The following is a 25,294-nucleotide window of genomic DNA, read 5'->3' as shown; positions in this document are numbered from 1 at the left end:
CGGGGGTTGCTAGCCTATAAATGTAGATTTGGGGTTTCTTGTGACTCCGAAGCCTTCAGTGCCAGACAGGATGCTGGGCTAGACAGATCCCAGTCTGACCCAACATAGTAACGGTTGCACTTTTAGAAAACAGCAAGGTAAAGCCCTGAAGACAGGCAGGGTACAGAGGAGCCTTAAGGACAGATCGGGAACAGGCACCTTCTGTTACGGATAAATCTGACCTGGTGCCCGCAAAAAATAAACAGCAAAAACTTCAACTTTAAAGGCAGATGCAGAAGCAGAAGGGAGTTGTAGTGTAGAGTGAGAGTATCAAAATGTGGAGGGTATTTCAGAGGTAAAATGATGAAATCAGCGCAGCAGGCCCCAGCAGCTGCAGAGGAACAGGCTCCCTCAGCATCAGTGGGATGCGACGGGAAGTCAGCAACGGCACAAGGGGCCGGGATGGGAGAAGGAGGCACCTTCTTCAGGTGCAGCTCCCATAAGGCTCGGGAGAGATTTGCGCCAACCATCCCTGTGCCTGTCTTGAAGGAACCAGCAATGATGTGCCACCACAGAGCTGTGGCTGTGGGAGCATCAGGGCACTGCGTGGTGCTGCTGTCACTTGCCTGTGGCATCAGCTCCTCCAAACAGTGGGGCTGGGTCCTGTTTACCCCTTAATGCACCCTCTGTTTTATATTCTGAAGCAGTTTAATGCACTTTGTGGAAAAGGCACTAGAGGAATTAACTACTTGATTAAGGTAACAGCAGACCTCAAAGAAAGCAGCTCAGAGGGAAAACTAAAAATTAATTGAAAAGGTCCATGAGGGACCAAACCAACACCCTGCTGCCAGGGTAACTCAACACTGGGATTCTTCTCTGGCACCACTGCACATGCAGGAAGGATGATTTGGCAGTGAGGAAATGAGAAATGAGAAATGAGGAATAGAATAGAATAGAATAGAATAGAATAGAATAGAATAGAATAGAATAGAATAGAATAGAATAGAATAGAATAGAATAGAATAGAATAGAATAGAATAGAATAGAAAATTTCAGTTGGAAAGGACCTACAATGATCATCCAGTCTGATTGTCTGATCACTTCAGGGCTGACCAAAAGTTAAAGCATATTATTAAGGGTATTGCCCAAATGCCAGACTCTTAAACACTCACAGGTTTGGGCCATTGACCACCTCTCTAAGAAACCTGTTCCAGTGTTTGACCACCCTCTCAGTAAAGAAATGTTTCCTGCTTCTGTAAGTTATTCTGGTCCTATTTCTGATGACCACAGGCACCTCATGGCTGATATGGGGCAAATCTCTTCTCAGAACCTCAAATTTCCTGGTCTCTAACATGGGAATATGAATTCTTCTCCCAGAGTCGTGCCTCACACACGTGTAAGGTCTTTGCACAGAAGGTGATACTTAAGAAAACAGCAGCACTCATGTTGAAGTTGCCTCAGTAGCCCTACATGCCACGCTTGGGCAAGGCGCTGTACCAATGCATGAGGGGTCCGTTCCTGCTTATGTTAAATGGACAAAGGAAAATAAAGCAAGTATTTTACATTTGGAGTGTAGAGAGGAGGGGCTGACTAGCAGAGGGGCTGCCGCATCTGTGAAACCCAAGCTCACCTTCCCTTCTGTGACCCAGGAACGTGTGCATGTGTTCATGTGCTCACAGACTTACGGGAAGGGAAAGATTAAATTATTTGCCTGGGTCCTGCAGGACTGTGGGTGCCAGAGCCAGCACAGAAATGTAGGTAGGTGTCCCCACTGCAATGTCAGTGTTTTTACCAGAAAACCATGCATCATCTTTAAGGTATCATCGTGATTGCGCTCATGATGAGTGGGTCAAATGAAGATGTCAAAAGGGAACAGAAAGAGGTAACCCAGTGATCGGTGGCAAACCCAGGGAACACTGAAAGATCACAGAGGATACCAGAGACTGCTACGTCAGCACAATGCAGGAGCCTCTTGAGAGACGCCAAAGCCATGGGAGGACAGTCAGTGATAAGACGGCACATGTTCCACCACAAGGACAGTGGAGAAGAAAACAAAAGCAATTACATGCAAAGATGGCACTCCAGTGCTTGCATGTGTGGCTTTAAAAAAAAAAAAAATCCAGATCTGAAATGTTTTGGCATGCGATCTTGTAATGAATTTCCTCCCCACACAAGTTTTATGACCTAGTTGATTTGCTGTTTGTGAGCTGTGGCTCATGGGCATGCTGCTGCTGTGGGACTAGGCAAGATGTGCTACTGCACACGCACAAGAAGAGGAGAAAGCAAAAAAAAAAAAACCACCAAGCCCAAAGAAGACTGAAAAGTGTTTTGAGTGAAGCAAAATATGTAAATGGGAAAGGTGAGCAAGGAAGCCCACAGACTTCAAATGAATAAGCTCTAGGAGGTACGCAGAAAAGCACTGTGGAAATACAACCTACCAACAACAGCGAATAGTAACAGCATTTGGAACTGTGGCTGAGGTCCTGCACCAGCTCTGTGCAAGTGAATGGCCCATGGAGGGAGATGGATGCCGTTCAGCAGGGCATGGAACAGCTACTGCGGGACTTAGAGGAGAAAGTTATATGGCCTTATTCTCCCAGCCTAGTGGGTCAGCCTGTCAGATGAGTCATTTTATACTGCCCTGAAGTGAATGGTATTGGCATTTGGCCACCAATTCAGTAGCAGCCTTGAACTCTGCTTTCTCTTCCACTTCAGGTGAAGCAGATTTATTCTCAACTTGCCACAGATTTGCAATTCAGTATTTATTTGTAGGATGCCTGGTTCCTTGGGTAGCGATGCTGGAAGCACCAGAGGTTTGTTTTGGATCCCACATTGATTGCAAAGGAAGGGTTGGTTGCGTCAGATTCCTTCTGGTCACATTTGCTATGTGGTATACACAAGAAGTGTCTGTTAGAAGTCAATGAAAATACCACTGAGGTTGCATTAGCATAACCATATAATAAAATAAGAAGGAACATTTTCAGCCAGGTCCGAAGCTATGTCAAAAATGCGTTTGATTAATGAAATCCATTTCTGACTGAATGGGACTTTATAATCAACTGACAATCCATCTGTGTCCTATTCTTGCTGGGCAGGTATTTGCACCTCAGCTTTTTAGGGTGTATTTCACAAGATTTGCTATCTGGTTGGCCTTTTTCATAGATTGCTTCTCAGGAGATGCTGGAGGTCACTTGCAGTCTTTCGTCGCCTTTAGAGATGGGAACAAGGAACTGAAGTCACCCAGCAGCTGATGCAGGGTGTTCACAGAGACTCGCTCCACCCATGCTAGGAAATCACTCGAGCATCAGAAGAAATGCACGCTATGCCAGGGTAAGTAGATGAGATACCTTTCCCTTTTCATTATGAAGAAATAGCATTTCCAGAACCACCCACATAGTGCATTTGTTGTTGCCATTTACCCAGTCTGACACTTTTTGCTGGAAATGCAGGAAGCTCTGGAGCATCCCCCCTGTGTAGCAGCACTGGGCCTCCTGCATCTCTGCGATGACCACTGGAGTTCCCCTAACGGGGACAAGCCGGTTAACTAGAGACACACTGATCATCCCTACCGCAGGGTTTTGTAGTGCTCCCTAACAAAAGAGCCTAAAAGCACACTTAGCATCATCCGCAACCCCATTTTTTTCTGTTTTCATATGAGAACGTCAGATGCATAAACGTGTCACAAAGCTAACTTTCATCCACACAGACTGACTGCTTCCCTGCCCGTGCCTTTTAAATGATCAGGCTAGTTATCACCTTGTAGTGTATTTCCAATCCGACAGCTATGATTTCATCCACCAACCTGAAAGAGTGCTGGTATCTTTACCATCAAATTATACTTACTGGAGTCGCCAAGGTGGGATAGGGGTGCAATGGACAGAAGATCTTGGATTTAGAAAAAACCCAGCTTGTTAAACAACTCTAACAGAGGTAATCCATTGAAAGTAGGTTTATGTGCCTCTTACTGGCTTCCAGTTTGAATGATATCAATCATATTTGGGATTCTGCAGTGATCTCTTTTCAAAAAGTTAAGCTGAATTGCACAACCTGTCTAGTGATATAAGAATTATCCAAACTGTATTGTCCTGCAGGCAGCGGACGGTGCGCGGAGGAGCTTATTCGGTGCTCGTGTTAAATTTCCATGTGTTGGCCAGATGCTTTTATTGGAGAACCAGCGAATCGGTGCTGCTGTGATCTGCTAATTGTTTTGACACCATGGGAGTTGAAAAGCGCTGGTGAACACTTGGCTCAACTGAAATGTGTGTTTTAGTTAAATGACCCCAGGGATGATCAGAGTCAATTTTCCTGCTTATGTCTGCTGCCCTGGCGCTTGAGGTGGTTCTGGTCAGTGCTATGGAAAACAAGCGAGTATTTAGTTAGCTCTTTCTGCATAACACACAAAGAATAGGAGTGCCTGTTCAAAGCCAGAGGCTCCAGCTCAAGGAGCCACTTAAACATATGCCCTAATCAGGACAGCACTTGAGTGTATACATGCTTATCTGTAAGCACGTGCTTGAGTTTCACTAGTCTGCATGGGGTTCACACGCCCAGGTTTAAGCATCAGCACATACTGAAGTGCTTTTCCAAGATGTTTTCCAGAACCACAACCTAAGTGAGAAAAATGAGTGTGTCACATTCGACCACATTTGAATATATTGGCTGCTGCTTTCGCAACAGTGGGGAAATCCTGACAAATTTCATTTCCCTTCATGTCTGATAAATTATTTTCCACTTATCCCCCTGCTCTCTCCTCAGATACCCAAGGAAGCAGAGGACTTTTGCTGTAGAAGACGGCCTCCGGTCTCTGCTCATTCAAGTGTGGGTTGAAGGACAGAAGAATGTTGGCTCTTAGAAAGAATTTGTTTCAGACTCATCCATTAAAATCAGCGTGTTGATTCTTCCACAGTTGACTTGTAATGACTCCCAGGAGTTTCTCTCCCAGAAGTGAGGTCAAACGTATTGACTTTTCTTTCTTTCCTCACAGCTTTTCAACACTGGACAAATGATTGTTTTGATAATCAAACTTTCACAAATCTAAGGCACAGTGATCGTAAGGAAGGACTGTGGCTACAAGCAAATATCCCCTCGTGGTGAACTTGCAGCCTCTTGGAAAGTAAGTATCCTTCATGAGCAGAAAAGTTGTTAATTAGGGATGTTTTCAGTTTAAAGACAAAAACAGTGAATTCATGAAATTACCCTACCTAAAGTGCTACTCTGTTTTGACTCTTGCTGGGCTACTTGTTGCAGTAGTTGGAGTCATGCTGTTTCTTACACTGGCTAAGGATGACATGGTGGAATTAGCACATGGAGAAGTCTCCCACAAGATCAAGGGAATGAACTACCCAGGATTCAAATCAAGGGTGGGGTGAATTAACATCAGCCAGAGATACTACAGTAAAGATTAGGGAAAACAAGGTTTTAGAAGGGATATTGCTTCCTACAGTGGCAACATATATGTCAACAAATTACAGAGCGATTAGGAAGCTCTTCTCTTCAGCTGCAGCTGTGAAACCCCTGGATGCAGCCATCTCAGGCAGAACCCATGCTTGCATTTTCGTAGGACCCAGGACTGCTTTGCACTAAAGATGAAGTGAAAGTACTCTTTCTGTTCTTGCCTTTGTTAGTCCACCTCGGCAGGGTAAGGTTGGGGTCAGCCCGGCATGGGCAAGTGCTCAGGTACCATGGCTTTGCATTGAGAGTCTACAGAAACTGTGCACACTGGGAAACTGTTCCTCCCACCCTGCCCTGTAAGGTCAGTGCAACTCTTTGCAGTCTTATTTCCAGCCTACAAGCCTTGGGAGTTTTCCATATCTGTGTGATGAATTTGAAAGTTCTGACTACAGCCCGGACCCTCCCCGTGTCCTTGCATCCCTCTCTGGTGCTGCTTGAAGCCCTCGGTGTCCCTGGGAGAGCTCAGCTGGGACAGGGAGCAGAGCAAGTCCTTCAGCTGCTCTTGGCCACAGGTACCCCAATTTCAAATGCTGAGGTATAAACACCTTCCTACCCCTGCCAGGCAGGTCAGCAGCTGTAGACAGGACTCACCACGTGTTAGAGCACAGCCACCCTGGGAAGGGCTGTCCCATTTGCTGAACCCCAGCCCAGTCTCCTCCGCTTCTCCCTCTCCTAACACACAGCACATTAGCACAAGACCTCACTACGTCCCTTCACTGGGATGGCTAATTCTCACCCCTTCTTTCATGACCACTCCAGTCAAAGCTGTGTGTCAGAGTCCCACAAGCCAGGAAATCCCTGCTTCTCTCTCCAGGAGGGCTACCTCCTCCTGCAGAGACTTAACCTTTTATAACCCCATCCATCCTGTTAATTAGGCCTCTCAAGTGAGGGTTACCTGACTAATACAATTTGTTTCAGCCTCTCCATTCCTGGTAGTAGTGAAAAGTCTACTCAACCACAGTTACCCGAATGCATTTATAGATGCTTTCCTCAGATGGCCTGAAAGCTGAAGCTAAAAACAAGATGCATTTTTTTTTTTTTATTTCTAGCAGTGACCATAATTAATCATTGGAAGAGTTTGCAAAAGTTATGGTAGATTTTTCCATCACTGGAAATGTTGAGGTCAGGACGGGATGCTTTTCCATGCTGTGGTTCAAACAGGAATGAGTCCAAAGAAGTCCTATAGCCTAGGAACATGAGACCGGATGATCATAACGATCCCTTAATGTTTATGAGACCACATCAGCACTGACCTTGAGGAGCATGCACCAAAGTCATCCCAGGCTGGAATCCAGGAGTTGTGAGATGCAGCTGCAAGAGGTTCCCAGAGGCAGGGACTCAAGGGTGGACATAGTGGAAGAACATGTCCTCTTCAGCACCTGGATCTCCATAAGTCAGTGAGGGTATCACCAGACCCTTGGGACCAGATGGGTTCCTGGACATCCCACATGCCAGCAGCAGTGGTGCTAATTAGAGTTTTTAAATATGCTAACAAGACTCCTGTTCTTAGGCCTATCTGTCATTAGTATTTATTCATTTACTTCAGCTCTTTCTTTTCAGAAGGGTAAAGAGGCAAAACATTTTCTTCCTCAGGCCCAAGCAGACCTCCTATCTCCATCTTGCTGTCCCTCACACATACACACAGTATTGGGGCTTCTAGTCCCTAATTTCATCAGGAATTAGTGAAAGTCTGATGTTATTGCCTGAGACTAAGAAGAATTGAAACATACAGATGCAGGAGGTGATGACTCAGTAGCTGGTTTCCAGTAGTTTCAGTAAACATGTGTTTACAGACACCCCTTTCAATCCTGCTGGCTGCTGTGGGTTTTCTTGGCATGATGGAAGGTGACACTAAATGAAAGAGTCTCAGTTGCATAGGAAGAGATCCAAGATCTCTTCTGATGCAGGGACAGATTAAAAGAAAGTGCCCACATTGTCTGAGCAGGATATCCTTTACGGGGAAAGCAAACTCCTATAAATGAATGAGGACACCTTGTTCTGAATGAATCACACCTCTGTTTTCACTTTGCTGCCTCTCTACTCCAGCCCCATGGAAACATTTTTCCTTAAAGACCTCTTGACATTGTCACCAGCTCTGCAGATTGCTCGTGTTTTGTACACTGGAAAAGTCACTTTTGGAGGAGCAGTTAGGTGAAAGAAGATAGACTTTTCTACACCAAGGAATAACTTCTCATAAATCTGCTGGAGCACATTCATTTGTCTTGCAAGCTTGCCTCAAGCCCCCAGTATCTCTGCTCATCAAGGTCACATCTGTTTAAATGTGCACAGGGAGGCTGAGCCAGCCACTGGGGAAACATTGATTTGTGATCCTGTATTGCAACAGCCTGAGCAATTAATATGATCAAAACATCCCATTCCATGTCATTATTATAGACCTCATAATATTTATTTTCATTACTTAGGACTTAAAAGATGAAAGGGGCAGCAGTGGCTTTAGGGTACAGCTGCAGATGGGAGAATCCTCTCTTGTCTCAACTGCCTACATGCCCAAAAATGAAGAACAGTTCTGGTAGCACATGGCAGGGCTGATGGATATTTAAGTAAGTCTTGAGGTCTCTGTTGTTAGTTTCCAGCTGAAATGTAGATGATACAGATCAGGGCTTCAGAACAGCTGCTCTTCTATGGACAAAAGAGAGAAACACAACACCATGAAACCTTGGTATGGTTGGGATCCTGATCACCTTCGCTCTGACTTTATTTTCCCAATATTTTCAAACTGGAAGAGGTGTTACCCCAGCCAAAGATCTGGCTTTGAGATGATAAACAGTCTTCTCAGCCCCTTCACTCTCGTGCAGGACTGTGAGGAAGCTGTCCTCTTGGATACCTGCACAGATCAATGTCTGTCTTTTCCAGTTGTACCTAGTGAAAAATGCTTGTGGCAAAGTAACTCCAATAAACTTAACCCTTCAGTGTTCCTGTTCCAAGTATCATCCTGATCCTGTGAACGGTCCAGCACATCCTTTCATCCTCAAGGTTTGTCTGGCCAGCTCTTTCTCCAGCTAAGCAATATGAGTGAAATATGGAAGCAGACAGACAAGAAGTGTAGTTAGTATTCATTCATTGCCTATGTACAGGCTGTCAGAACTAATGAAATTTTATGACAGACGGGCAGCGATCAGCTTCTTGGTGTTATTTATCTTTCTTGCTCCTGGCTCTACATCCTGGGTAATTCTTCATTCGTCTTTAAAAATGCCAAGATGACTAAGCACAGGACCCACCTACTCAGAAAACTAGCAAATTGTGTCAATGCGTAGAGATAATTAATAATCACCTGGCTTGAGTGATGAGTGACTGCCAGGCAAAATATTCTCCTTCTCTCTCATTGATTTCCCCCACCCCACTTCCTGTCTCCCACTGAGCTTCCAAAAACTTCAAGAACATTCATTATTGGGGATTTTTCCCTCCCCCTTCTGCCATCTCTCCTCAAACTACAACAGATGTTTGCAAAGACACTGCTCGGGCTGAAGGCACTCATGGATGGCGCTGTGGGCACAGGCTGCCTCGCACGGCCCCCGATTTGCATCATTTATCCTGAAAGGTGCCAGCTAGGCTTGACAGATTCATTTGTAAGAGCTTTGTAGTAGATGATGCAAACTGATGCAAAACATATGAGTGAAGCTAGCTTCATTTGCCACCTGTTAATGGCAGGAGACGGCGGCGAGGGGAGAGGAAATGTAATTCTGTGCCTTCACAGAGACTGCCTTATCTGGTGAAATAGTGATGGTTGCCCATGCTTGAGCTGCTCAGTAGGAAATTAATAGAAGTAGAGGCACCCAAAAATAAAGATTTTTGCCTCCAAATGGAAGGACACGCCTTTGTGTTACAGCAATACTCTGTGCATCAGGAGAATCAGCTTTGCTCCAGGGTTGATATGTAAAGGTGGGATCTTCCAGTGCATTCAGCACTTTATCACATTTCCCTACATCAGTTGACAAATACTTACTTTCAGTCAACAACATATCAAACTAATGCTGATTATCTGCAAAATTCTTCCTTAAAATATCATCTTTAGGCTTCAGATTTGAAATGAATGAGGCATTCGGCTTCCTGTGAGCTGTGGGTCCAGGCTATCTGCAGGCTTGGGTGAGCGGTTCTGCGTTCAGTGTATCTGGTTCATATCTAGCCAGAAACACCAGGACTAGAGAGCCAGATTCTATATTTTACTCCAGTGGGGATTTCAGCCACTGATTTTGGACCAGGTATTCAAAATCAGTCTTATTTAGTCACGAACCGTGAAGAAAGTCATGATAAGAAAGCAGAAATGTACTTCTGTTTGTAGCTTCTGTATGTGTTTGCGATTGCTCTGTTTTTTCTGTATAAGGGATTATGAGACTGTGAACTTTCACACGGGTGAAAGAAAATAACCCAAACAGCTGCCTCTGCTTAACCACCAGACTTTTCAGAGGATATTGGGAAGGGGAGGAATCTGGGACTTTAGAAACCAAACCAAACCTGCTTTTAGGTAGCTATGAAAGAGAAAGAAAAAACAAACAAAACAAAACACCCTACTAAGGCAAGTTGCTAATTCTACCTCTATAGATCATACAAAGATAAGAAAAACTATGAGGAAATATGCTCAATATGATAAGATACTGAAAAAAGCAAGTCTGCCTCTGCCTTTCATGGGGTGATTCCTGAAAAGCAGTCTCTATGCTCCTAATAGACCAGTTGAATGAGAGAGATGAGAATAAAATTTTAAGTGTGAGGAGTAAATCTAGATCTTCACATCTTGTCTCCTCTGAACTGAGGTTGTCTGAGAATCAGCCAGACCAGTTGTACAAAGTGTGCTGTAGGACAGCTTCCTTATAGGACAGGACTATAGTTTCCCCCTCCAGATCTTTTTCTCTCCTTTTTCAAAACCTCCACTGTCTGCTGCCTTTTTCCATTTTTCCTGTGGGTTTTAGATCAGAGCAATAACCTGATGACAGGATGCAAATCAAGAATCTTGCTCGAGTGAGCCTTATCTTTAAGGGACATTTTCAATTAACTTTAACTTAGAAACAAAATAACAGACTTAATTGCAAATCTTGGCTCCGTTTGAGCTCTCCATCAATGATGTGCAGTTCATGGAGATGCACTGTGCTCTCCATGAATAATCAAATGGTTTAAGCCCCAAAGTCAAACACGGACTGGGCTGTGCAATCACAACAGCACCTCTGTAATAGTTTAAATGAGATTTCTTCTGTGGCCCCCACCTCTTTAGCGACCATTGCACATCTTTCCTCTTTCGCGCTGTTTGTGCTGCCAAAGAGGGGGGACTCCTGACAGTGACCAGGCACCCCATTACTGGTTCCCCCATCCTGTTATGCCCTGCTGAGCACTGGGCTGTGGCAGAAAGTCACTGGTCCTAAGTTAGAGCACCCGAACATCCCTGTTGTTTGAAATTTTGTTTCTTGGGAACTGCAGTGGGAGAGTTGGATGACCAACAGGCTGATCTGCAGGAAAGGAGGGCTAGAGAAGTGAAAATTCTCATAAAAAGGACACTTTTATCCTTTCCTCCCTTTAGATCTGTGGATGATGGATCTCACGGCTGCAGTCCCACGATTATCATATTCTCTTAGGAACGAGCTGCTTTTCCAAAGCAGGTCCTGTTGCAGTGAGCTCAAGCCAAGAGCGAGGAGAGGCAAGTGCCTGACCTTGCTCCAGCACTGGGTGATTTGCAGAAGCCTTGGTCAGCTGGGCAGTCTGGGGTGCAGCTGCATCGGGGGGGGCAATAATTTCTTCTTGAGAGACAAACACCATTGATTGTTTGCTTGGTTGTCGGTGTGCACGTGGAGTTTGTGTCATTTCTTCTCTAGCTCAGCCCAGACACGACTTCACAGCTCGATTACCTGAGGGACTTGTAGCTGGCCGGAAGGCTGCAGTCTGCTTCCCCCTCGGCTACAAGGAGTTGCTCTGATGCCTCCTGAGTTAAAGCAACCCCTCAGATGGGAAAAATTTCAAGACTCCTTTAGCATGTTAAAGAAAGCAGGAGTTTCCTTTGGAGCTGTCCTGCCTTGAGGCCTCACTGGTTTTTCCCTCTGCTCAGTAAAAGAAAATGGAAAATCTGGGAAACCTTTTGAGAATGGGAGATTTCAGCCTTTTCTTTCAGCCAACACAACCAGAGCTCAGACTTCTTCCCTCCACTGGGACTGAGTTACTGCCCGCTATCCCAGTTTATAGGGGAAGATGCAGTAGCGCCACAGCATTTCCCAGACCCAGGGACACTGCAGAGGACAAAGCCACACTAAGAGTAGCTGAAATCAGGCTCGTACTCGTCCATCACCCAAGCGCTCTGTGGGGCAGCATGGGGAATGGGTGGGACTGGCACAGGGTGCTTTCCTTGGGGCTTGGACAGAGGAGCCCCAAGCTCAGGGCATCTGACAGCTGCCCTGACCTGAGCAGGGGTTATCCTTTCAGACAGGGACGATGAAATCTCTGAGGAAACTGGTACTGGCTCCCACCTGAGGATCTAATTTAATGAGCAGCCTCCAATTGACTGTAATGGATCTGGACTCTATCACAAGCAAGAAATCTAGGTCTGGATCTAATACAAGTGTCTTCAGCACATTTCATTTTGAAGTCTGTGACCGGGAGAGACAAGTGGATGCAGAAAGTCAGTTTGCACTGTTTAAGAGCAATTCAACTGACTTCTTTTAGCATGAACATTCAACCAAGCCCCTTTGTCCCTGTGCAGTACCAGCCCCATCACACCCCACTGCCTCTGCATTCATTGGCACAGCCGTGCTCATCCCTAAAATCATGGGTCCCAGTAGAGATACCAAGATGCCCATCCTCTGCCAGCATCTCCTGCCTTTCCTCAGCTCATCAGCACCCAGTTTCACCACCAGCCCCCCTTGCACACCACTGTCATGGACAGAGTTAATCCCAGGAGGGCACAAGAATGGCCAGGACACCCAGCCCGAAGGATGGGTTCAGGGAGGAAAGACCTTTGTGACTCATCCTAATTGGCCATGTGGACTAAACAGCAGATCCTGTCTGCCTGCCTTTACAAGGTTTAATTTTCTAATTGAAATTTCATGGAAAAGCTGCACCTTTCTGACTAGTCGCCCCAGCATGACACTCTCTCATAACACAGACATCTGCCCTCTGGACTAACCTTTCTAGAAGCTGCATCAACAAAGTAATGCTAATAAAAATATCCATCTGTGCTTAAAGATAAACAAAGCATTAATACACCAAACTGCGGCTTAGATTATATTAGAGTCAGCTTTAATGATATTACACATCTGTTAGGATGTATTTCCCACCCGGGCCATCTCTCTCTGGCTTTTTTAAATATCTTTGTATGAAAAAATGTGAGAGCGTTTCCCTGGGAGCCCGTCACGTGCGTCACACTTGCAACTGGCCCTGCTTCGAAAGCCCCTTTCCCTAAGACACCCTGCTGGGACAGGGCTTGGGGATTAGGGTCTGTAACCTAAACATTATTGTACTTTAAAGTAAATGTTCCCCAGCTCTCTCTACTTGGGTTTCAGAGCCTCTTCAAAGGGCTGTTTTCTTCCCTTCCTTGGCAGCAGGAAAAAAAATATTTCAAACCCCAGAAACCAGACACTTTGCCGAGCGCCTTCAGAAGTGTGTGCGTGCCTGGGTGTACCCGGGAAAGACGTGATGTCCTAATCTCCCCTGGCACTGCCAGGGCCGGGACTTGCTGCAAGGCTTTTCAGGCTAGAGACGCTAACTCCAGGGTTTTGGTCCTGTGAGATCCCCATGCATAGTAATTGGGAGACAGAGGAGGGGGACACACTTCAGATTTGCCTTCATTTTTTGTAATTGCCCCCCCCCCAAAAAAAGGAGGAAAACTGTTTTAACATGTTGGCAATCTTATCTTAAGAGAACCGATAAATCTGTTTCTCCCAGCAGTTCTTCTAAAAGGGTGGTCTTATCCTGTTATCCATGCACAGCAAAGCTGTCTGGAAGTCGAAGCCTGGAATTCACAGGACTGGGATGTAATTCTGCCTTTCCCTTTTCCTGTGCCTCCTGTCCACACATGTGTAAAATGGGAATAGCAGTCATTGCCTGTCCTCCAACCCAAAGGGAAGCTTAGCTGACAAACGATGAATATTTTCATCCTGCCAAGCTTTTAGAGCTGAGGTTGAAAAAAACAAACCAGAAATATCTCTGTCCTCATTGCTGGCCCTTTGGAGAAACAGCTGCTTATTCATCATCAGAAACCGAGTGCTAATTACAGACAAATATCAGATAGAGCCAAATAAGGGTGAGGACATCCTGAGTGGTAACAGGTTGCTCTGTGCCTGTCCCAGCAGAGGACAAGTGTCACCACCCCCAGCAGCGAGGCTGCTCCCACCTGCCTCAAGCACAGGCATTGCCTTGGTGGGGCATCCAAAGGCTTTGGGGCATTTCTCCTCTAACTGCCACGCTGTGCAGCAGTAGCCAGCGGTGATGTCTTGCTGCCCAATACCTTTGCCTACATCTGCTCCATCACCTGAAAAAACCTCCTCTTTCAAGCATTGGGGTTATCTGAATTTTCATGAGCTCCACATGCAGCAGCTGAGAGCAGGAGCACGTCCCTGCCTGGACCAGCAAACCACTTGCTCTGGACTGCACAGAGCACAAGCCAGTGTGGTGGTTTGGGGCAACTGGGGAGTGGGCTCATGCATGAGCTGAGCCAGATCACCAGCCCATCCTCAGCGCCTCAGTCCTCCTTCCACGCAGCCCAGCCTCACCACTGCGGCAGCGGGGGTTTGGGACCCTGGATGAGACAACTGCTTCTCCTTCCTCTCACCCCACCCTCATTCACCACCCACACAACAGATGCATCTAAAAATGACTAGCAGTGCTCCTCTGGATGGCTTTTTTTTTTCCTTCCTCCAAAGAATTACTAAATTACAAAGATCTGACTCTTGGAGTGAAATATTAGTAAAAACCCAGCATGCTCAGGGCTCCTTTGCTTCCACTGGATGTTGTGCACAGGAGCACCGTGAGGTGCCTGCCGTGCTTGGGTCCCACTGCATTACAGGTTGTACAAACATGCAGAAGCAGCATACATTTCCATGAAAAGTCAGAAGCTTGAACTCTCTGACTCAGAGCTAACAAATATTTAGGTGCCTTTATTTTCACCAACACCCACTTTTGGTATGAAGCAGCACAACAGACTCAGTGCTCACCTCAGAAATTTTAAAATCCATCTAAATGAACTGTAGAATAGAAACAGCAGCACAGAAAAGGGAAATAACCTGAAACAACTAGGAATGACAGCAAATCCAATACGCTTCGGAGATACCCCAGTATCTCACACGTTTGCCTGCTTTACCTGCCAGCAAAGGAGTGGTTGCATGAGCTCAATTTGGGGTGCTGGAATTTTAGCGTTATCTGTTATTGCTCTGTATTAGACAAAGTGCAGATGTTGAGACACCTGAGGGGTTCAGTAGGTGCATAGAAAGATGCCTTAAGTATCTATGTGCTCTCCAGGAGACAAGAGAAAGTAGGTAGCAAAATCTCCTGTTTCTGCATCATTCCTGTTAACACAATACATGATGTTACTTTCCCATCTGGAGAGACACCATGCACGTATTTCATTTTTAGTGTGAAACAGGGTGTAATGCCACTGTGCCTCAAAGGCTGTCTTTCAGAGAAGCACTCCGGAGGGGAGAAGGCATCTCACAGGAAGCAGCAGATTGGAAAACCAGAGCATCATAGCTAAAAATCCTGAAAACCAGAACACCGGTTTCCATGACAGAAAATTATATTCCTCTCACAGAGCATTATTAGTAGAGGAAATAGAGATCCTTTTGCAACACATGGCTCACTGAATTTTTTTGAAGAATATTTACAAAGTCACCAACAGTGATTTGCAACCAGCTGCTGATAGGAGAGGGCAGCAGAGCCCTGAGAAGCCTGGTGGGACCACGATGGCACAATGTTGTTGGTGGTGGGTCTGGAGGAAGCCACCAAAATCCCTCATGCCACCTCAGCGAGACTCTACTCCATAAGCCCTGTGTGTACCGTGGCAGGAAAAGAGTTAAGATAGAGCTGAAAGGGAAAATGTAGCCTAAAAGTAGCTTCTGCATCGTGGTTTTGTAAGACTCGGCCAACTAACCTTCACACAGGAGAGCAGCCATACCTGGACCTGTGTCACCCGTAGGTCCTTCTGCAGCACAGGGACCAGCTTGCAGCTCTGCAGCTCAGCCTGTCTCCTGATAGATTGTTTAACAGGGAGATTTTTAAAAGCTAGGTTTCTTCAAAGGATTAATTTGTCTTTTGATGCGGTGAACACTCTGACGAATGCTGCTTTCCCTATCACATTCAAACACACACCATTTTAGAAGTTAATAAACCCATTTGCTGCCAAATAACCGTTTTTTTTTTTCTTTCCAATTTCACTCCGTCAGGATGATAAGAGGTTTAATGTCTTCGTAGCTTCTCCTTCTTCTTTCAGTAGCTAAATCAGGTGTAACTATCACTGCAGAGAGCAGCACTTTTTCCCTGTTACACAACCATTATTCCCATTTCCTCGACATCGTCTTCTCCCCAGCTTATGCTGACGACAACAAACCCCTTGCTGTTAATATGCATGATCTGAAGGGTGATATTTCCACCTGCCATGGCCTCTGGTGAGCTGGGAGGACAGTCCAAGCCATGAGAGCTTGTTTATCCTCTTGCAGGGTGCAGTGTCCTCATGGAGAGAGGACCATGTGGCTCCCTGAAACATGGTAGAGCTTTGGAGGAAAGCTTCAGCATGAGGAAAACTGCTGTCCTCTCCTAGCACTGTAAATAAGAGCAAGTCAGGATTTACCCTTTGGGACGTTTCATCTTGTCACATACAGCGGGAGACATTCTGTTGACATCTTAGGCATTTCTGCACCGCTGGCAATGGTGGAGGAGCAGCACCAAGGGGTGGCATTTCCGTGCTGGATTTCAGTCTCCAGGAAAGAAAACACAGGGCTGGTAGAAAACAGCTATGGAAATACCATGGGTACTATGTGTGCTTGTATTACACCACACAGATATAAAGTCTGTTGTATGAGAAGACTCGGGTCTGCAAAGCGCAATTATGAATTATCTGGCTTGGAGTAAAAGGATTTTTTTAAACTTTTTTTTTTTTCTTCTCAGGCTTCCAAGGCAGGAGACAAATCTCAGAACAAATCTAAAATTCATACATCAATTTAGGGAAGAGTTTCTTTCACATCTGTGTTAGCAAAATACACAAGCATTATCTAACTCAACGACTAAAAGCTTATTGGGACCTAAACCACAGATCAGCCAAGTCAACAGAAAATTTTCCATTGATTTCACTGGGCTTTGCATCAGGCTCTAAGAGTAAAAAAAATGTGATTAATAAGATGAGTCCAAGGAAAAAAGATATGTTTGGAGGCAGGAAAAGGACTATGACCAAGGGTTGTAAAACTTGAGAGCCTTTTCACCACAAATGCTCAGTAACCTTAAACCATAACCTGGCATCTGGATACAGCATCTTCCCCTGCTAGCAAAATCTCAGCTTCCCAAGTCTACGATTCCTGGTTTCCCCCTGCCAATTTTGTTCCAGCATGCACAGCCTTCTCATTTTTCATCCGACGCACGTGATGAATCCAGAAGCAGTAAGCTCTTTTTGCATGGTCTGTTTTTTTCCAAATTCAGAGCTCTGAAACCATTTCAGTTGTCTGCAGAAAGATCACAGCCAGGCACTTGGAGCAGCAAGGCGGAGTTGCATCGTAATCAAGATCTGTTCTCTTCATTTGAATGCATCAATGCTTACACCAGGAGATTTTGACTTTAAAATATACGCTCTTTTTTATCCTTTAACTAATTTTAATCTTTCTTTTTCACTTGTCACTTTGTTGTTCACAAAGCACGCTTTTTTTGCTGAGGGTTTCAGCAGAATGCATTAAAGTGAAGGGAGATAACAAGACCTAATAACCCTCTTTATCGCAAAATAAATAAGTAAAAGAACAACCCTTCCATTTAGGTGTTGCAGATATAATTGAATGTTCCTTTGAAAACTCTTTGATCAATGTAACTTGTTAAACTTTTGCTTTTGTCTCAAATGTAGCTTCTGGTTCTTTTCATGTTGGATGAAAAGCTCAGTTACTCAACTTGGCTTTATCTCAAAATGATTAGTGGGGCTTTCTTGGGAATGGTTTCTCCATGCCTTGTAGGGCTTCATAACATCAGGTAAACCCTTACCCACCTGAGGGAGGAAGGCTGGCACTGAAAACGGGTGAGAAGTGGCATTCTGGCTGGCTTGCTGGTACTATCATTTCCACTTTCACCGCAGTAGTAGAATATAACCCACGTTTATTATACAAACATACTTCACTGCATATTGCACACACACAAAAACATAAAAGCACGCATGCCTCCAGGTCTTGGCAGTTTTACCAGGAAAGAAATATTTATCCTGGCAAAATCAAAGTCTGACAATAAAAAGAATTGCTATAATATAAAATGAATACATGCTTTGTTATCTGGAGGTAGAGGCATTACCAGGTGAGAACAAATGGTGAGTTCATTTAGTCCTGCACTCTGCCTTTACCCACAGCAATATACTCCAGAGGAAGGGGTAAGAAACTTATAGTAAATAACTTACTCAATGATCTGTTTAAGCAGGTTGGTAAATAAAAAGCCCATCAAGTCAGCTTAAGATATTTCAAGATTGATTTTTAATTACAAATTCATCAACAGCTCTCCAATCTGTCCTAGATAAACTCAAAACAAGAGAAACGACAGAAATAATGACTGAAGAAAACAAACCCACTGGTACTCAGGATTTCAAGCCCAGCGCTACCACACACAAGAAAAGTGGCCTCTTCCAGCAAGTGGCACCAGAGCCCCTGGGTGCTACTAGGAGAATTTTGGAAATAACCCGCTCATGGCTGATGTTCATCCCATGCTGCTTTCTGGATTCATGTTTTCTTTTATTGTAATTGGTGAATAGCTTAATTTTCCTACTCCATCCTTGTATTTTTTGCCTTATTTACCACTTTTCCTTGTGATCCTCAACATTCTAAATTAAGAATACGTGCCCACTTATTTTAAGCCTCTCAATAAAAATCTGTAAAGTTTTACTCAGTAAAAACCTCCAAAGTTAATTTTAACACCCTTCAAGAGTCCCATGCATCCTGCACAAATACTAGCATGGAGAGATAAAGCAACTTGCTTAAGTTCACATGCAAGGGCCAGTTTGGGTGAAGACCCAGCATTCTTACACCTTTCACACCGAAATCGTAACCCAAGATCACAAGCCTCTCTTACAAAAGCTATGATCTCTACTTCAGTTGTATTTTTAGAATGTTGTTAAATGTTTGGGAAGGATCACTTTTATCCCAGGAGATGGGGATGGGATTCTTTCATGGCTCAGTGCTGGCTTGCCCATATTCATCTCCCTTCTGGCGAGTAGCTCTGCCCAGATGATGACAACTTCTTGAAGAATAGAAATCAGCTTTTGTTCCTTTCCTTTCTGGAGTGAAACCAAACCCTTCTGATACACCTGCAACAGCAGGCAAGTGGTGAAATAGCTGTGATCAAAACAAACTTGACATTTTACATTTGCAGAGGATGCGAGAGCAGCACTCACACCGCATCACAGGTGGTGGTGCAGGCTCAGGACCCACATCCTACATTAGTTATAGCCCAGCATTTCTGCCTGGGAAGGGCTGAGTTGGACAAAAAATTACACGGATCTGAGCTACCCATCTGAGCTTACTCTTTCCAGTAAACTGCTAGGCAAGGATTTTGTTGAAACACATGCGTTTCTCTTTCATAAAACATCTGAGCTGTAACAAATAGGTATGGCTAAGAAAAATTAATTTAATGTTCTGATTTGCTACTTGAGTGGACTATTCCCTCAGATCACTTAATAAAAATACAGTTTGCTTAGATGTTCTGCTATCTCAGGACTTGGTATTCTGTCTTGAAGCCTTTTTGGTTTTCTCTTCATTCCTCTTGATGTTTGCATCCAAAGAAGAGGCCTAATGGGTTATGGGGTTTTCAAAAACTATGTAATAAAAACTGAGGTTCAATTCAGTTATGAGGTTTCTCTTTTTGTGTGTGTGTGTTCTCGTTCTCAGTCAACAGGAAAAATTAACAGAAGTGATAGAGTAACTAGTAGCATTACAGTATACAGTCAGTCTGACAAATTATATTATTTGGAATAAATTTCCCTGAAGCCATGTTTTGCTTCATTTGTGTGTCAAGCCAAATTTGGGGGTCCTTACTCCAGTTTTTCTACTAGTCTATGCAGGCAGAGAGGGTTTGAGTAGAAACTTGGCAGGGTCCAGGGAACCTGGCTGAGTCCCATTACATTTCTGTGCTTGCTCAAAGCATCATAGAACTATTTTCAAAACGAAGAGTTTCAAAAGCTGGCTGCCAATATTCAAATTTACAAATAGGACTTTTGTTCAATGGTTCATGATTTACATGGGATGGATCATGTTTTCTAACACGGCCCCAGTCACATGTGGTACATCTGAAAACACAACCAGTTATTTGACAGTTTCCTTTCTGCATTTGTAATGATGCCAACCCTGGCACTAAGTCTTCAATAGCTTTTCTTTCCAGAAATAATCACACACTTTTGCATAGTGAATGGTATTCCCGAGGCTAGTACAAAAATGAGGACAGGGGTTTTCTGTATCTGGAACTGGCTGATGTGGGCTCCAGTTCATTTTTATGGCTTCCATTTAGAACAGTGGTCTTTACCTCTTGAATTTTCCAACACTCAGTTAGTTAATACTTACAGAGTGAGATCTGAGCACGTCATAGAAGCGCAAGCTATTACAGAGAGGATATTTCTGACCAGCCCCTCCCCAACGCCCACACTCCCACCTCCCTTTTGCACATCACTAGTGAGGGGTGATCACGCAGATGATTTCCAGCACAGACCTGTTCAGATGAATGCCTTGGTCAATGTAACATCTGCCTGCTCTGAGGATGTCACCCAGCAATAGTTTTCTCACTCTATCTGCCAGTTGTGGAAATAAAACCGTTTTCTTCTTAACTCCCATCCCATTGACAGCGGTTCATCCTCTGTGGATTTTGCACATTAAGGCAGCAGAGGGAACAGAGACAGCAAAACAATCCTACAGGAGTGGCTGTTATTGCTAAGGAAGGAAAGACAAGTTGGGGTGATGGAGAGGAGCACCCAAGATTATTAAATTGCATTGTTGCAAGCTTGCCTTCTGATTTCATGGCTGCACTTGTCTTTGCAGTGACATTCACTCACCAGGTTTGTAAGGACCATACCGGTGAGGCCGAGAGCTTGTCATGGTTTCTACAACGTGGCTGACACAAACACAGCGCCAGACTCTGGAAAGCAGAAATGTGGCTGGTTTGTGCCACTCTCAGTTTTTTCTTCTTAAAAGGAGAGCACAGTAAATACCATTAAGCATGGCCTGCCAGAAAAGCAGATGCCTTCAGGCAGCTGCCAGACAAGTCCTCAGATGTAAAATCTCATTAGAACAATCTCCAAAATCTCCTTCAGACCCAGCTCGTGTTCCTTGAAGACAAACAACCACCGCATGAGTTGAGACCTTTTCCTAGAGAGGACGCTCAGCATTTAGGACCTCACCTTGGCCTGCTCAGCTTTTAAACCAACCACAAAAATGCTCTTGTCATTGCAGAAGCACACAGAATAACTAAGGTGGCATTAGGGAATGGAGATGGGAGCATGGCTGGGGTCTGGCCCGAGGGTGGCTAACTCACACAGCAGATATGTCATTTTTTTGATGAGGAGACTGAATTGCCAGAGTTCTTCCTCAAAATATCCCAGTCCCTTTGCATCCTCTTCCTGGGTCAGTCTTGCAAAGCATGGAGGAGTGGCCTGATGGGCACAGCACAGGGCTTTGGGGAGAAACCCAGAGGGTTTCTGCCTTCAGAGAGGAATTTGCAGAACGACTTTTCTGCAACAAGATAGCACATTTCAGGAAATTCTACTCAGTTATTCCCTTGTAGCTGCACAAACATCACATGAATTCAGAGAAAGGGATTTAAAAAACACAACAAATCATTCCAAACCCTGTTTCAGCGGCTGCTCCTTTGAATAAACAACTGCCACATATATTAGCTGTCCTAACGACTCTGAAATCTCAGCTTTACACACCTGCCAAGGCCTTGATTTAGAACGTAACAAAACTCCAGCTGTGACTTCCCAAACCACCGTGTCGTTCCACAGAGTGATGGGGGATTTCTGCCCGCGTAGCTGCAGAAAACCCAGCGCTGACCAGGAGCTGCCCCTCTGCTGCCACTGCAGGCAGGGGTCAGACCTGGGTAAAGCAGTGCTACCCACCTCCCGCTCCATGCCATAAAAAATATAGATTATATAGTCCTCTGCTCTGACGCTTGTGCAAAGGTCGATCAGTTGAGCTCCCTGGGGTCCTCGTTAGTGGGTGCCTCCAGTACTACTTATGACAATGGAAAAATTGTTTTAGACTGAGTGCCAAAGCAGGTCCAGCTGAGAGCACCATGGCTGTGTTGACCCTGGTCCTGGCTAACCAAGGGGCAAGCGACCTTGTCCTCATTTTGCTGATGAAGGCAGAAATTAAATGACCTGGAAAAAGGCCACCAGGCAGACCAGGGACCCTGGACTGTGGGACCCAGACTCTTTGAGGAGTGCAAGAGAAATGCCCCAGCTATAGCTCCTGTAAAGTCTCTCCTCCATTGTTGTGTTGAAGGTCCTCATGGACCACATGCTCAGCTGTGTGGCCACCAGAGCTGTGGGCCCTGGGAACCTGTGAGATGCCATTCGGGATCCATCAGCTGGACAGCTGTGAGCAGCTTTGGAAGGGAAGAAAATTCATTTTAGCGTGATTATATTTTTGTCCTTCCTTGACCAGGACTGGACCTCAGTGACCTGGGGGCTGGATCACTCATGAATCCAAGGACTGCAGTGCCCTGCTGGGCATCATCGTGGCTCCAGGTGAGTGCCCTGAGAAAGTGCATCCAGTGAGGGATGAGCCCATGCCTTGAGAGCTGTCAGTCAAAGGCACGAGCTGTCCCAGTGCTATACTGAGTGAGGAGTATGGATTGCTTAAAATGTCATGGCTGTTTGTTCTTCCTAACAGCAACCTCATTACTCATGCCAAGAGATGCTATTAGACACCAGCAGGCCTGTGAGACAACAAATCACTGTGCCCAGGTGTCCAGGAAGCAGCAGTCAGAAAACTGCAAAGGGAGAAATAAAATGCAACAATTTTTGGAGTTAATTGATCACTAGGAAAGATTTGCAAAAACCTCAAGTAAACGCTCCAGTACATGCAGTATTGTGACCAAGATGATGCTAAAAACCCAAACTGGAGTTCAGCACCAAGTTGTTTAGCACGACAGCAGCACCCTGGGTGAAAGACTGGGACGTTGTATTCACAGTGTCATAACAGATTATTAAAATTGTCCGTCGAGCCTTACAGCCTGCCACACACTTCTCTTTCCTTTTTGTGAATGTTGAGCTCATGAGTAATGCTAACCTGAAGGCATTCCTGAGCTCCGATTAGCCACTGAACTGCTGCAGACGCAAAGTGGGCTCGCTGCTGCGTCCCACCAAAATGCCTCTGCCTCACCTTGGAGAGATGTCTTGAGATCCCAGAGTGTCCCCATCCTGGTCTTTGTGCCAGGGCCATTATGTACTACTAATAACTGAAAAGGATAAATAGTGCAATTTTGAGGCTAGTAACTTCTCTACAGTCAGGAAAAATTTCTGAGAAATGGAAGGGATAGTCAGAGATGGCAAGAACTTCCTGACTTTGTTAATGCTGATGTGAATTACAGACGTTTACCTGGAAGATGGGTTATTATGGCCATCTTGTGACACAAAAGAGAGCTGTGAGGAGATCTGTTTCAGGGTATTAAACAAATCCTTTCTCAGATAATTGTATTTGAGCTGCTCTGAAATGAAAAACCAGAAAGAAAAATAATTTGGGGTCATTTTGCCCAATCTGAAATGTTTTTGTTAAAAAAACCATACCATAAATGGAAGTAAATTTAATGATTAAAAATCTTTGTGAAATGAAGATCTGAAACATTTCACTTCCTAATGTAACATTTAGGCTTTTCTAAAATATTTTGTTTTGGACAGATACTTGTCACCAAATCTGGCACAAGTTCTCAAAGATGTTTTTGGCTTAAATCTGCCTTAACCAGCAAATCTCAGTTTTAGAATATGACTTGGCCAAAGAGCAGCAAGGCAATGCTTCTCGGATGTGAGCAGCTCAGCACCCTGCAAGAACCAGTGACACTTTGGGGTCAGGCCCCTCGGGTACATTCATCGCTTTCCACATGAAATCTGCACCACAGGAATGTTTTTTGTCCAGGCAAGAACCAGTTCAACTACATCTCTGTCAAAACTCTTTCCAAATCAAACTTTGTTCTTCAAGGCTTGCAAACTTTCGGCAGCATTTGGTTTTAGAGGCTTCTGGGTTTAAGCATGTGCATTTCTTGAACTGCCCAGTTCCATCAAAAACTGACATCTAGAAATAACAGGAAGGCCATTCAAATATTTTTGTAGTTAATCCTAAACGCAGACTAATAGTGCAGGAAAAAGGAAGAGATTTTTGCAAGAGATGCAGATCAATGAGGTTTTATACAACAGAAGCTATGGGATGTGCCATCTGCATGGAACCACTGAGGTCTCAGATTTCGAGAATCCACCTTGCTGAGATGGCAACTCATCCAGAGACAACCCGAGCGTTAAGAACTCAAAACCTAAGACAAGATATGCTTTGAATGAGACAAATGGCCTTCACGACATCCCCTTGCTGGCTGAGCTGCCAAGGCAGCCCTTCTCACGAACTCTCTGATACAGTGAAAAACATTTAAGAAAATGAAAACAGAAAGCTCCAAGGAAAAAACCCTTTCTGACTACTGAAATAATGATTTGACACTAACCAAATATGAATGCACAGATAGATTAGTATCAGCTAATGGTCTGTTCCAAAGGCTGTTGAAATCAAAGTCAGCCTTCCCTTTGATCTCAGTATTTTCACTAGGTCAGGTTCCAAGTTTATAAATCATATACTATAACAAAAGATGTTTCACACCACACATTCATTCATATGAAAGAAACCTATGTCTGGTAAGACTTTTTCTTTTTTTTTTTTTCCCCATGCTGATGTTTTAAAGTTCTTCTGTAGTTGCTGTTTTGCAGGTCTGAGTTGGGGGAACTCACCTGTGGAGGAAGAACATCACCAGTCCTTCCAGCTGCTCCCCTCACCAAACTGAACAACCAGACATATTATGGCAGGACAGCAATACGTTTTCCCTGGAGCTGACTATTATATCCACTCCTTTCATAGCTCTTACTAATCAATGATAACCCAGTTCTGCAAAGGAAACCCTCTTGGGCAGTGTTTTCAATTACAAACACTTGCCAAGTTGTATTTACTTACTGAAGGTGTCAGATTAGAACCATCTACATTTACCATCTATTGCCAAGCTATCTGTTTTTCTGTTGTTGATCCATTTTGTTCTTAATAACAGAATTCACAAATTTAGCAGTGATGTGAGGAACACAACTCAAGCAGGCTGAACAGTTTACTAAACACAGGAGATGTTCACATGCAAAACCATATGGCCAGCCTCGGATCTCTTGACTTAGGAACTCTTCTTATCTCTGCATTTAATTGACTGGTTTTTTATAGTCTCTGAGAGTAAATGCTCAGAAACAGTGTCTGCTGCAGACACACCTGACTGCCAGCGTAAAACATCCGGGTTTACACGCTACAAAAGATTTGAAAGACCATGAGCTGAGAGCTAATATAACCCCATGTCTCCTACACCTGCGAATCTCTCCACAGTCATCATGGCAGAACAACTCTTCTGGGTGAAGCCTTTGAGTTCCCTTTCCCTTTCCCAAGCCTGGGAGAAAGGGCTCCTGTGCTGACACCCCATCTGCAGCCCT

The sequence above is a fragment of the Strix uralensis genome, chromosome 19 (assembly GCF_047716275.1).
Source record: "Strix uralensis isolate ZFMK-TIS-50842 chromosome 19, bStrUra1, whole genome shotgun sequence".
Lineage (NCBI taxonomy): Eukaryota > Metazoa > Chordata > Aves > Strigiformes > Strigidae > Strix > Strix uralensis.
The sequence above is the reverse complement of the archived record's forward strand: the minus strand, read 5'-3'. Positions refer to the sequence as shown.